This window comes from Macaca thibetana, chromosome 7 (assembly GCF_024542745.1).
Source record: "Macaca thibetana thibetana isolate TM-01 chromosome 7, ASM2454274v1, whole genome shotgun sequence".
NCBI lineage: Eukaryota > Metazoa > Chordata > Mammalia > Primates > Cercopithecidae > Macaca > Macaca thibetana.
The window spans coordinates 165,080,662-165,093,970 of NC_065584.1; the positions used below are offsets into that span (position 1 = coordinate 165,080,662).

Consider the following 13,309-nt stretch of genomic DNA (forward strand, 5'->3'; position numbering starts at 1 on the left):
TTCTGGATAAGAAAATTCTCTTACTTGTGCTTAGATCATTGCTGTCTAATATGGTAGTTAGTAGTGGCTATTTAAATTGATTAAAACTTAGCTCCTTAGTTGCACCATTCCAAGTGCTCAGTAGTTCCACGAGGCTGGTGGCTACTTAATGTATTGGGTAGCACCTTTCTAGGTTCCCTTCTTTCCCAACATTTGAGGGATTTTTCTTTATTGCATATTTATCCAGAACAGACCCACCATGATCTTGCCCTTGCTTGTCTCTGTATCCTCATCTCACTACTTTCTCAATGTGTACTGTATTTCAGTCACAGTAAACTACCAGCATTTTCTCCAAATACCTAGTTTTGGGCCCTTTTCACTTTTACAGCTGTTATCTTCCCGCATCTTCCTGAAAGAGCTACTCATAATTGGCAACTCCTTCTGTTCTTCACTGATCACACCATTTGCCTTAATAATTCAACACATTTGCCTTTTGTACCGAAGCTGTGAAATCCTGTATGAGTAGGGGCCATATTCTGTCTTCATGTGTGAGTGTGTGTGTGGTGGGTTTTTTTTTTTTTTTGGGAGACAGAGTCTCTGTCACCGAGGCTGGAGCAGTGGCATGATCTCCTCACTGCAACCTCCATCTCCCTGGTTCAAGCAGTTCTCCTGATTACAGGAGCTGGGATTACAGGCTGTGCCACCACCTGGCTAATTTTTGTATTCTTAGTAGAGATGGGGTTTTGCCCTGTTTGCCAGGCTGATGTTGGAACTCCTGGGCTCAAGTGATCTGCCTGCCTCGGCCTCCCAAAGTGGTGGGATTACAGGTGTGAGCCACCGCTCCCAGCCTATCCTCTGTGTTCTCTTGACCTAGCATTCACCTATATGTTGAACTGAAATGAAGATGTAATCTCTGCCTTCTACCTGCTTACCATAGGCTAATTGATGATCACTTGTATAGACTCCCATGCCCAAGAAAATGGAATAGCTTTCCTTGTAGTACTGCCTGAGCTCTGCTTTCCACCCAGTCCATTTTAGCTTACTTGAGCCTTGGACCTTGACTTCTGTCTGGATGTTTGAACTGTGTTTTCCTTTTTATTTTTCTAATCATCTAGAATCCAGCCTAACTCTCCAGCTTCCTAGGTATTTATATTTTAGGAGTATCAGTCTACTTGTGACCCTGTTGAGTACACTATGTAGAATCATGGTATCATGTTTTATTTAGTCTGGAATATCCTTCATCCTCATTCAAAATATTAAGGTGAGTCTCCCACCATAAACCAAAACAATGCCTTCCCTATGACAAAGCTAATCACTGTATAAATTATTTTCCTTGTTTATATTTGTGTTGTTTCATATTGTATTGTGACTTGTTAATTTGTCTATTTTCCTGATAGCAGCCATTCCTTATTCAAATCATACTGCTCAGAAACTTTTTCATTTCAGTTTACATAGCTATTAAGTAGTAAAGCAAAAATTTGAACCCAGATGTACATTTTTTTTTTTGTATCCTCAGTGTCTGGCAGTACCTAAGTACTCAAGAAATACCTCTTGAATTGACCAGTGACCACAACTCTGTCAGAATCTGCATCTCATTCTTTTTGATGTCTTAGCATGTTCAGGTGCCTGGGCTTTGGAGTCAGACTCTTGGATTCAAATCCTTGCTTTACTGCTTACTAGCTGTTTGACCTGAGCAAGTTCCATAATCTTTGTAGGCCTCAGTTTCCTCATCTCTAAATAGTTGCTACTACCTTTAAGGGATATTGTGAAGATGAAAGAAGACAATGCAGATAAAGCATTTATCATGGGACCCCTCAATTTTGTTCTTACTATTTGTCCTGCAATTCTGACTTACCTACTAGCTCTTAGTCAATCCTGCTCCATGCTCACCCCATGTTTTCTGTTTGTTTGTTTACTGGCAGAGCCAATGAGACATCTAAGTGAATTTCTAGTAGGCAGTTAGCAAAAACAGAACCCTGGAGAAAGTTCTGAGAAAGAGTCATGTTTGGGAGAGATTTGCTCAGAACTCCTATTTAGAACTTTGAAACCTGAGGTAATGTATATAAAAAGACAAATAGTGGGTGATGGGATTTTGAGATACCGTTCTAGGAGCCATGTATCTTCAGGCAACCCGGTTTTCAAATATTTTTCATTGGCCTTCTAAATTTTTGGAATATTTTAGAAATGTTAACTTTTTGACATCCTTAAAATACAGAGCCATACATTTGGAAGTAGCACAAAAATTTGAACTGCCTCTTTGCCGCAACCCGCTAGAGGTTTATGTTTTTCTACTAAAATATTCTATTTTGTTGGATCATACATCCTAGGTTTTGATTTAGAAGATATGGTCACCGTAGGTGTTACTCCACTTGGTCAGTAGGAGGAAGAGAAGTTGCCAAAGGAAATACTTGCAAAGAAAGATTTCATTAGTATCATATTGTCTATTTAGTCATTAAGGAGTGTGTGTGTGTGTTTTGTACACGCGTGCGCATGTGTAGTTTCTCACTGTTAGGTGATTTTGTATCAGAATGGGGTGAGAAGGAGGAGGATGTATGTGAAAATCTAGAGATGTTATTGAGAAGACAGAGTACCACAAAAATCTCTGACTCTGGATACCTAATGGATTATTTGTATGTGATTAAACTCCAAGCCATGTTTCATTCTTCTAATCATTTTGGTAATTTTCTCAGAATAATCAAATGCTCTTTTGAAGGAACAGGTTACCAGGACCTTTTGTTCATTTGCTTTTGCAGAGTTCCATTTAGATAATTTTTATAATGTGATGAAAACTAAAGAGTGAACTATTTTAGAGAAAAGTAACACTGAAGATTGCAAATTTGCCATAGGTATCCTTGATTTGCTCTTCGTCATCTCTAATAACAGATACAAATTTTTAATATATTTACTGCTAAAAACTTTTTTAAGAGACAGGGTCTTGATCTTGTCACCCCAGCTGGAGTGCAGTGGCATGATCATAGCTCACTGTAACCTCAAACTCCAGGACTGAAGCAATCCTCCTGCCTCAGCCGCTTGAGTAGCTAGCACTACAGGCACACGCCACCATGCCTGGCTAATTTTAAAATTTTTTGTAGAGGCAGAATCTTGCTGTATTGCCCAGGCTGGTCTTGAACTCCTGACCTCAAGCTGTCCTCTCATCTCAGCCTCCCAAAGTGCTAAGATTACAAACATGAGCCTCCATACCTGGCCAATACATATATTTAATATCTCACTTTGACTGTTAATGTTAATAGCTGATAACATTCTTGAATGTAAACATTTGCTCCCTGATAATGACGAAGTGCTTTGTTTCTGAGTAGAGGTGATATTTTTGTATTTAGTTTTCTCTACATGTATCTGTCCCACTGGCAACGGATAGTATTTATCTGCAAAATAACTAATTGTTAACTGGAATGAATTATCAAAGAGGATTTATAGAAAAAATTTGGTTTGTTGATGGTTGGGAAACAAAAAGAAAAAATCAGCTGACCAGCACGATGGCTCACACCTGTAATCCCAGCACTTCAGGGATCAAGGTGGGTGGATCCCTTGATCCCAGGAGTTCTAGACCAGCCTGGGCAACATGGCAAAACCCGGTCTCTACCAAAAAAAAAAAGCATTGTTTGAGCCCGGGGGGGAGAGGTTGCAGTGAGCCAAGATTGTGCCGCTGCACTCTAGTCCAGGCGACAGAGTGAGACTCTGTCTCAAAAAACAAAACAACTGTGTATCCTCGTTAAACAATATGATAAACTGAATGTGCTATTTCAGACATACCAGTTATTCATTGTTAACATGTTTTATTAGAGGGGTAGTAACATTTTAATTTATTCAAAGTTCTAAATGGTAAGAGATGGGGAAAAAGTTCTTCACTCATCATTCAGGCTGAATTTGTGTCTTACATTTTGTATCCCCCAAGGGTGTGCACGTAATCAGTGTGAGTGAGTGGGTTCATTGACAGTGTTACCCTGGAGTATTTTACCTTGGCAACATTGACACACTACAATACCAGTAGAATTTTTAAAAATTGCTTAAATTGGAAGGCTACTCTTAAAAAATAGCTATTATTTTGAGCATTTTAATTTTGTGGTAAACAAGAAAAAAGGTTTTAAATGAATTATATTAAAAAATGCTTTTATATTTAGCTCCTGAAGCTATATTTGGTCTCAAAATACCCAATTTACTATAAGTTACTATTTAGGTTTTATATTTAAATATTGGCCACTACAATTATTATTATTATTATTTTTTTGAGACGAAGTCTCGCTCTGTCACCCAGGCTGGAATGCAGTAGCATGATCTCAGCTCACTGCAACCTCTGCCTCCTCAGTTCAAGCAATTCTCCTGCCTCCGCCTCCTGAATAGCTGGGATTACAGGTGTGTGCTACCATGCCCAGCTAATTTTTCTTTTTATTTGTATATTTAGTAGAGTTGGGGTTTCACCATGCTGACCAGGCTGGTTTCGAACTCCTGACCTCGTGATCCGCCTGCCTCGGCCTCCCAAAGTGCTGGGATTACAGGCATGAGCCACCACGCCCAGGCAGGACTTTTTTTTTTTTTTTTTTTAATGTGCAAGTTTTTATCTAGAAATTGGAACTCTTTAGAAACTTGAGTTATTTTGTAATGTAAATGTAATAGATGAGCAAGAAAGTTGTATCTGAGGTGTGGGAAGGGAGGTTGCTTTCTCTATATTCTTTCAAATAATCGGAAAACATTAAGAAGTGATTCCTGCTTGAAGAAATAAGCTATGCTGCCTTTATTTGAGAAGCATCTTTTATTGAAATGCAATAAATTATTTAATGACAGTTACACTTTAAAATCTAAGATTAGCAAAAAATGTTTAGTAGAATTATAAGCTTTATTTATTGTCAAATAATAACGTGTTAAAAAGGCAGTCCAAGTTAGTCTTGTTTAAGTTACCAAATCGTTTTCAGGGTATTGAAATGATGTAAAAGTGGGTATAGAGGTAAAGGAGGGAAAAGTGTGTTTCTGTGCTTACAGCTAAATGAGGAGAATTAGGCCGGGCATGGTGTCTCATACCTGTAATCCCTTTGGGAGGCCTTGGCGAGCAGATCACTTGAGGTTGGGAGTTTGAGACCAGCCTGGCCAACATGGTGAAACCGCGTCTCTACAAAAAATACAAAAATTAGCCAGACGAGGAGGCGGTACCTGTAATCCCAGCCACTCATTAGGCTGAGGTACGAGAATCGCTTGAACCTGGGGGACAGAGGTTGCGGTGAGCCGAGATCGTGTCACTGTACTCCAGCCTGGACGACAGAGCAAGACTCCCTCTCAAAATTATAAATAAGGAGAATTAGAGAGTTACTATTTTTTGAGACCAAGCCTTGCTCTGTTGCCCAGGCTGGAGTGCAGTGGCGTGATCTTGGCTCACTGGCTCATGGCAACCTCCACCTCCCAGGTTCAAGTGATTCTCCTCCCTCAGTCTCCCGAGTAGCTGGGATTACAGGCATGTGCCACAACACTCAATTAATTTTGTATTTTTAGTAGAGACCAGATTTCACCACAGTCTCTACTTCTTCGAACTCCTCACCTCTTGATCTGCTCACCTCAGCCTCCCAAAGTGCTGGGATTACAGGCATGAGCCACCGCACCCGGCGTAGAAAGTTATTTTAAGACATCTTTAAAAAAATACTTAGTGAAAAACTGATTCTAGGCGAAACTTGAACTCATTAGTTTTGTGGCTTCTCTTGGTATAGTTGAAATTTCTAATACTTATCTTTTACTGATTTAACTGAAGAGTACTTTAAGTCAAATGACTGTTTCCACTCCTTTGTCCTATTTTGTCTTTTAAAATCAGCTTTATTAAGTTAAGTTTACACAATGAAATATACTAATTTTTGGTGTGCAGTTTTAGTTATGATTTATGTAGTTGTTTAACCACCACCAGAGTCATGATGGTATAATATTTCCATCACCCTGGAAAGTTTCCTTGTGTACTTTTGAAGTCAGTCCCATCTCCCTATCCTGTGGTCCCTGGATCTGCTTTCTGTTATAGTTGCATTTTAATTACATTTTAAGAGATGGGGGCCTCACTGTATTGCTCAGGCTGGACTCAACTCCTGAGCTCAGGCGATCCTTATCCTTCCTCCTCTGCACGCCATCCATCATGCCTACTCAGTTTATAGTTGTATTTTTGTAACTTTTCCTGTGAATAGAATCCTCATTGTGTAGTCTTTTTTCTTTCACTTAGCATAATAATTTGGAGATTCACCCACATTGTATTATCAGTAGTTCTTTTAATTGCAGAATAGTATTTCATTTTATGGTTATATCATAATTTATCTGTTTACCATTAGATGGATAATTTGGATTGTTTCCATTTCTTGGCTGTTAAAATAAGGTTACTATGAACATTTCAGTACAAGTTTTTGTGTGGACATGTGTATAAATACCTAGGAGTGGAAACTTTGCTCTCTTTTAAATCTAACATTTCACTCCTGGCCAGGTGCTGGTGACTCATGTCTGTAATCACACACTTTGGGAGGACGAGGTGGGAGGATTGCTTGAGCCCAGGAGTTCCAGACCAGCCTCAACAACGTAGTGAGACCCTTTCTCTACAAAAAATAAACATCTTTTATTTTTTTGAGACGGAGTCTTGCTCTGTCACCCAGGCCGTAGTGCAGTGGCATAATCTCGGCTTACTGCAAACTCCATCTCCCAGGTTCACGCCGTTCTCCTGCCTCAGCCTCCCCAGTAGCTGGGACTACAGGCACATGGCACCATTCCCAGCCAATTTTTTGTATTTTTTTTTTTTTTTAGTAGTGACGGGGTTTCACCATGTTAGTCAGGATGGTCTTGATCTGACCTCGTGATCCACCTGCCTTGGCCTCCCAAAGTGCTGGGATTACAGGTGTGAGCCACAGCACCAGGCTGCAGTCTTTTAAATTAGTGGGGTGTAGTGGGTGTGCCCCTGTAGTGTATGCAACTACTCGATAGGCTGAGGGTAGAGGCTTCATTGAACTGTGGTCATTCCACTGCACTGCAGCCTGAGCAACAGAGTATGGCCCTGTCTCAAAAAATGACAACAAATACAATGCTTAGTTTTGGTAGAGAAGATAGAAAAATTTAATTAAACCGGAAGGCTTTTATTTCAGGATTTTATTTCAGAATTGAATTGCCAGTTGTTATTCTCTTTTATTATTATTTCCTACTCATCTCTGCCAAAAAGCTACTGTCTTTCCTTTAAACCTCCCCTAAGAAGGTATTCCTTATTTAAAACTCTTGTTTACAAGAATATGCTAGATTTTGAATGGGTTACTTGAATCTTGTCCATGTCGCAACAATTCTGTCCCGCGTTCCCTAGTGTTTTTCTAACTTATACTTGGATTTATTGTTTGGAGCCTTTTTTCGTTTCTTTCCATACCACCTCCTTTCTTTTCAGGGTTTGGGACTTAATGCAGTTTAAGTTAAGGGGAATCTGTAGAGGAAGCTACAGATCAAGGTTTATGATTTGTAATGTCGTATTAGGGATTTGCTAGAAATTCAGCTGCATGACCATGCTGATTTGACTAATGACTTAATGAAAGCCTTTGAATTGAGCTATAATTGCAGACTCATATGCCTAAGTCTTTTTAGAAATGTAGGTCTAAGAGTTAATTTGGAAGATGATGGATACTTGAAAACTTGCTCCCTACGCCCCCAAATATATTATGTTTGTATACACACACATGTCCATCGATACATCTTTTATTTACTAAGTTAGTGATTTTAGGTTTAAATTTGGTTTACATTTTAGGTTTGAATTGGTCAAGTTTCATTCACAGTGTGTGTTATTCTGATCCTTTTATTACAACATTATTTACCTGCAGCATTCGGAGAATTGGAGTTTAAATTGAGATATGTGGGGAAAAAAATTGGAGAGCTAATAGATCTGGCAGAGGTAGAAGAGTTGATAGCCTGGTACCTGAGCAAATGGGAGAGAAGGCAGGGATTGGGATTGAGATAAAATGGTTTTGCTTGTTTTGTAGTTTGGCATTCAACAAGAACCTGTTAAAATGCTTACTTTAAACAAGGCAGTGTTGGTGCTCTGTAGTTAGAAAGATTAACCTGATAAAGAGACTGTCTGAAAGAAGGCCACAGCTTAGCAGCAGGGCCCAAGGCCTGGAATTAGCTAAACGACCAGTAAATACTGTGCCAGCTTGGCACGGTGGCTCACGCCTGTAATCCCAGCACTTTAGGAGTCCGAGGTGGGTGGATCATGAGGTCAGGAGTCCAAGACCAGCCTGTCCAACATGGTGAAACCCCATCTCTACTAAAAATACAAATATTAGCCAGGTGTGGTGGTGCATGTCTGTAGTCCCAGCTACTCAGGAGGCTGAGGCAGGAGAATTGTTGGAACCCAGGAGGCGGAGGTTGCAGTGAGCCAAGATCGCGCCATTGCAATCCAGTCTGGGCAACAGAGCGAGACTCCGTCTCAAAGAAAAAAAACAGTTGTGCCATAAGTTGCTGATACCTGATGTAGGATGTATCTAGATTAGTATAGGAAGCTAAAATAATTCATTTCCTTCTTCCCAGAGTTGGAAGGGTTGGAAGGCTGTTCGAATTAGGTGATGTGAATTAGATGATGTGTTCTGACACTCCACTCCTTTCCAGTGTGAATTGTTTGTGAGAATTTCCTAGTAGACTGCTGTTTTGGACCGCTCAACAAGTTAAAAAAAAAAGTATCATCACAAGATACAGTCAAAGCTGTGTCTTAACAGTTCTTAACATTTCTTGCAGTCTTACAAAGATGGACTTTTATATTTTGTAGTAGGTGAGGTGAACAACAGTGGAAGATAAAATGTGTGGAAGAAAAATACGTCTAATCATTGGAGAAGAACTCAAAATAATGTGGTGATGTGTAGCCATCATTATTTCTTCTTGAATGTTTTCTTTAATATTCATGTTCTACTTGTTTGTTTTCTTTTTCCCTCTTTCTGTTTTTCATTTCTTTTTTTTTTTTTTTTTTTTTTTTTTTTTTGGGCAACTGAAGTGTTTGTGTATTAACCATTTGTATGTTAAGTCTCAGTAATTAACATTCTGGACTCTTGTTTTTGCCAGGTGCTCTGTAGTGAGTATATAGTGTACTTTGCCAGCTTTTAATTGGCATTAGAGTTTTGTTTAAAGTGAGGTTTTTAAAAATAGTTTCCATATAGGTTATTGATTGCTCTCAAATTGGGTCTGTTTTGCTACCTGGCATAATCAGAAAATAACTTACTTTGGGTTGGCCATGGTGACTCATGCCTGTAATCCCACCACTTTGGGAGGCCGAGGTGGGCAGATCACCTGAGGTCAGGAGTTGGAGACCAGCCTGACCAAATGGTGAAATTCCATCTCTACTAAAAATACAAAGTTAGCTGGGCCTGGTGGCACATGCCTGTAATCCCAGCTACTCGGGAGACTGAAGCAGGAGAATCGCTTGAACCCAAGAGGCAGAGGTTGCAGTGAGCCAAGATTGCGCCATTGCACTCCAGGCTGGGCAACAAGAGAAAAACTTCGTTTCAAAATAAATAAGTAAATAGATAGATAACTTAATTTGGAGTTTTTAGCAAGGAGACACAGTTGCTACTGCCTTCTCAATGGAAGAATAGCAGTGCTTTATTGGAGAAGTCTTGTCTCTGTTCTTTAATTCCAGTGTATTTTGGGGAAGGGTGTTATAGAATAAAACAAGATTGGGAGGAGGTAGACATTCACCTGTCTTAGATCTCTGAGTCATACCTTATCGTCAGTGGAATGGTACATGTCACTTGGCACTTATTTGGTATTTTAAACTGGAGCACTATTTATTGTAACTCATTTGATCATCATAAATCAGTTTAGACTGCTGTTGGATTGGAGTTTGTGTGTGGAGACAAGATAGGGAATCTGGTTCTTTCAGGTATTTAGAATCCTTGGAACATCAGGTTCAAATATTTACCAGGTTTTATTTTGAAATAATTCAAATTTATGGAAGGTTAAAATATACATGTATTTCCTATCCCAATCCCCGGGCTGCTGACTAGACTAGTCCTAGTACTAGTCTGTGGCCTGTTAGAAACCTGGCTGCACAGCAGGTGAGCACATGGGAGCTGGCATTACCACTTGAGCTCCGCCTCCTGTCAGATCAGCAACATTGGATTCTCATAGGAGCACGAACCCTCTTGAGAACTGCTCATGAGAGTGAACTAGGTTACACACTCCTTATGAGAACCTAAGGCCTGATGATCTGAGGTGGCACAGTTTCATCCTGAAATCATCCTGCCCACCCTCCCCCCAATGTAAACACATGGAAAATTTGTCTTCCACGAAACTGGTCCCTGGACCTCTTAGTAAGATTAACCCATTGTTAACATTTTGTGCTATTTACTTATTCATTCTCTGTCATGTTATTTTTTTCTGAATCTTCTGAGATTAAGTTGCTTACATCATGTTCCTTTACCATGTAATATTTCAGTATATAGTTTCTAAGAACAAGGACCTTCTCTTGTTTAACTACGTTACAGTTATTAAATTAAGGAAATGACGAAGTTATCTAATACACAGTCTACATTCACATTTTACTAGTTTTCCCATTAATTTTTTTTTTCTTTTGTATGTGAGACAGGGTTTTGCTCTTGTATTCCAGGCTGGAGTGCAATGGCTCACTGCAACGTCCGCCTCTCAGGTTCAAATGATTCTCCTGCCTCAGCCTCCCAAGTAGCTAGGATTACAAGCGTGCCACCACGCCCGGCTCATTTTTGTATTTTTAGTAAAGATGGGGTTTCACCATGTTGGCCAGGCTGGTCTCGAACTCCTGATCTCAGGTGATCCACCTGTCTCGGCCTCCCAGAGTGCTGGGATTACAGGCGTGAGCCCAATAGTGTTCTTTAGTGATTTTTTTTCCTGTCCAGAATCCAACCCATAATCATTCATTGCATTTAGTTGCCACATCTCTTTATTCTTCTTTAATCAGGAACATTTCTTCAGCCTTTCTTTGTCTTTAATGACATTGACATTTTTGAAGAGAGTGACAGACCATTTATTTGTAGAATCTCCCTCAATTTGGGTGTATCTGATGTGTTCTTATGATAAAATTTAGGAATGTAGTTTTGGCAGGAATGTTACACTTGTGTCCTTTTCAGTGCATCACATTAGGAGGCACATGTCCACTTGTTCCCTGGTCAGTGATACTTACTTAGATCTTTAGGTTAATGTGATACCTGCCAGGTTCCTCTACTTAAGTTAATATTTTTCCTTCTGTAATACATAATTTGTGGGAAGACACTATTAGACTCAATGTATACCAGTCCTCATCAAACTTTCATTCACAAAGAGTTTTAACATTCTTTAGTAACTTTGTCTGAATCAAGTTATTACTATGATGGTAATAATTCAGATATTTAATTGGGTTTAGATACTTAACCAGGTTTAGGTATTTAATTGCAGGAGCTCAGTACTATAGTAGGAACTGCTTTGAGCTATTGGATTCCTTAGCATTATAAAGTGCTTTGTGTTGAACAAGAATGTCTCCTGAGACTTCTATACACTGTTTCAAGTTCTGTACTCTGTACCACAGGAGATGAGCCTGCTTTTTTGTGTGTTTCTCTAACTGCCCTTCAAAATGTGTTCTTTTTTGTCTTTTTGCTGTTCCTTGCTTTAATTTCATATAGTCACTTCTTGTAAGAGATGACTTTCCTAAATTTATAACCATCCTGTTGGTTTTCTGATAACACTCATTCACCATCAGTATCACACTTAACCTATGGTATCCAAATCTGTATACTAATTCCAGATACAGTTTGATCTATCAGTACAATGGATCACTGTTTGCCTGTAATCTAGCTTTATGCTCAAGAGCATCAGGTTTTGTTTTGTTTTGTTTTTGTTTTTGTTTTTGTTTTTGTTTTTTTTTTGAGACAGAGTCTCGCTCTTTGGCCCAGGCTGGAGTTCAGTGGCCGGATCTCAGCTCACTGCAAGCTCCGCCTCCCGGGTTTACGCCATTCTCCTCCTCAGCCTCCCCAGTAGCTGGGACTACAGGCGCCCGCCACCTCGCCCGGCTAGTTTTTTGTATTTTTTTTTAGTAGAGACGGGGTTTCACCGTAGTAGCCAGGATGGTCTCGATCTCCTGACCTCGTGATCCGCCTGTCTCGGCCTCCCGAAGTGCTGGGATTACAGGCTTGAGAGCATCAGGTTTTGGAGACAAATAGATCTGGCTTCAGGTCATAGCTCTGCCACTTAACTAGCTCTGTGATCTTGAACTCGTTCCTAACATCTCTGAACCAGTTTTGTCATCTGTAAAGGGTTGGTAATAGTAGCGCCTGACTTTTAAGGATGGAATGAAGATTAAGTGTGCATGTAAAACTGTCAGTGGTGTCTGTTATATTCTAAACACCTATAAAATGTTAATTATTATTATACAGAAAGCATGCTTCTGTTTTATAGCCCAAGACTGGTACAGTTTATGTTTTAGCCGTTGTACTGCAGACTCAGTTAAGCCTGCGGTGAAGTCAGAAAGTTTTAATCAGTTCTACTGAAGCAAGTTAGACTCTTGGACAAATATTTTAACTTTTTATGATAGAATACCTTTCATACAACTCTTATGAGTTACAACATGTCTCCTCCTGCTGTCACAAAACAATCTCATTCTCCCTAGTCTGGTGCTGTGATATGTGTACTTGGGACTCTAAAGGCATTCCACTGACTATCTGTTTGTAAAAGCGTTCTTTACAAACGCTTTTATAGCTGTTTATTCTAAATAAATTAGCTAGACTTAAGGAGAACAGAAAAATACCTACTTTTGCTTACTTTGGACAAAATGATTATATATAAAGTAATCCTTACTCACCTAGTCTATGGCCAGGTATAGAAAAATCTATGGATTAGTTATATGCGTGTTAATAACGTCAAATACCAATTGGAATGTTTTTGTTTTTCACTTTTCCTTTAGCCACCCTTTTAACCTAGCTATAATGGCAAAAGCACTCCTTAAAATTTTAATGATTAAAATGTGGTACATAAATTTTATATGTCTCAACTCTGTTTCATGTTAAATGTGTTACAGGAATGAATCTGAAGTCTGCTGCAGTAAAACACTGAAGGCTTTAAAATGTTTTCTTGCATAAAACTCAAAACTTTTAAGTAGCTGCTTATGAGGATAGGGAAGGCAGAAAGCTAATGTCTGTCTCAAGATACAGGACAGCTGTTTGCTCATCAACCTCAACTGTGTGAGTAGAGACTTAAGCCTGTAACCCTATGTAATTGGGCATAGTAACTTAATTTTATTTTTTTAAATTTAAAATGCTTGAAGATAGACCTAAGTCATCATGATGAGACATTTTTAGGGTGTATTTTTTCTGGTGGGTAGGATACTGAGGGTGGA

The 13,309-nt window shown here is 39.3% G+C and overlaps 2 protein-coding genes across 7 annotated transcripts in view; one reads left to right on the top strand and one right to left on the bottom strand.

Moving 5' to 3' along the window:
- Positions 1-13,309, bottom strand: part of MTHFS (methenyltetrahydrofolate synthetase) — a 599,465-nt gene that overhangs the window by 242,423 nt on the left and 343,733 nt on the right. The window lies entirely within an intron of this gene.
- Positions 1-13,309, top strand: part of ZFAND6 (zinc finger AN1-type containing 6) — an 83,409-nt gene that overhangs the window by 29,565 nt on the left and 40,535 nt on the right. For 3 of the 6 annotated variants that reach the window (XM_050800020.1, XM_050800021.1, XM_050800018.1), the window contains exon 2: positions 12,992-13,154. The exons of the other annotated variants lie outside the window; for them this stretch is intronic. The gene's annotated coding sequence lies outside the window, so the exon portion shown is untranslated. The remainder of the gene's footprint in view (positions 1-12,991; positions 13,155-13,309) is intronic. 6 annotated transcript variants of the gene reach the window in all.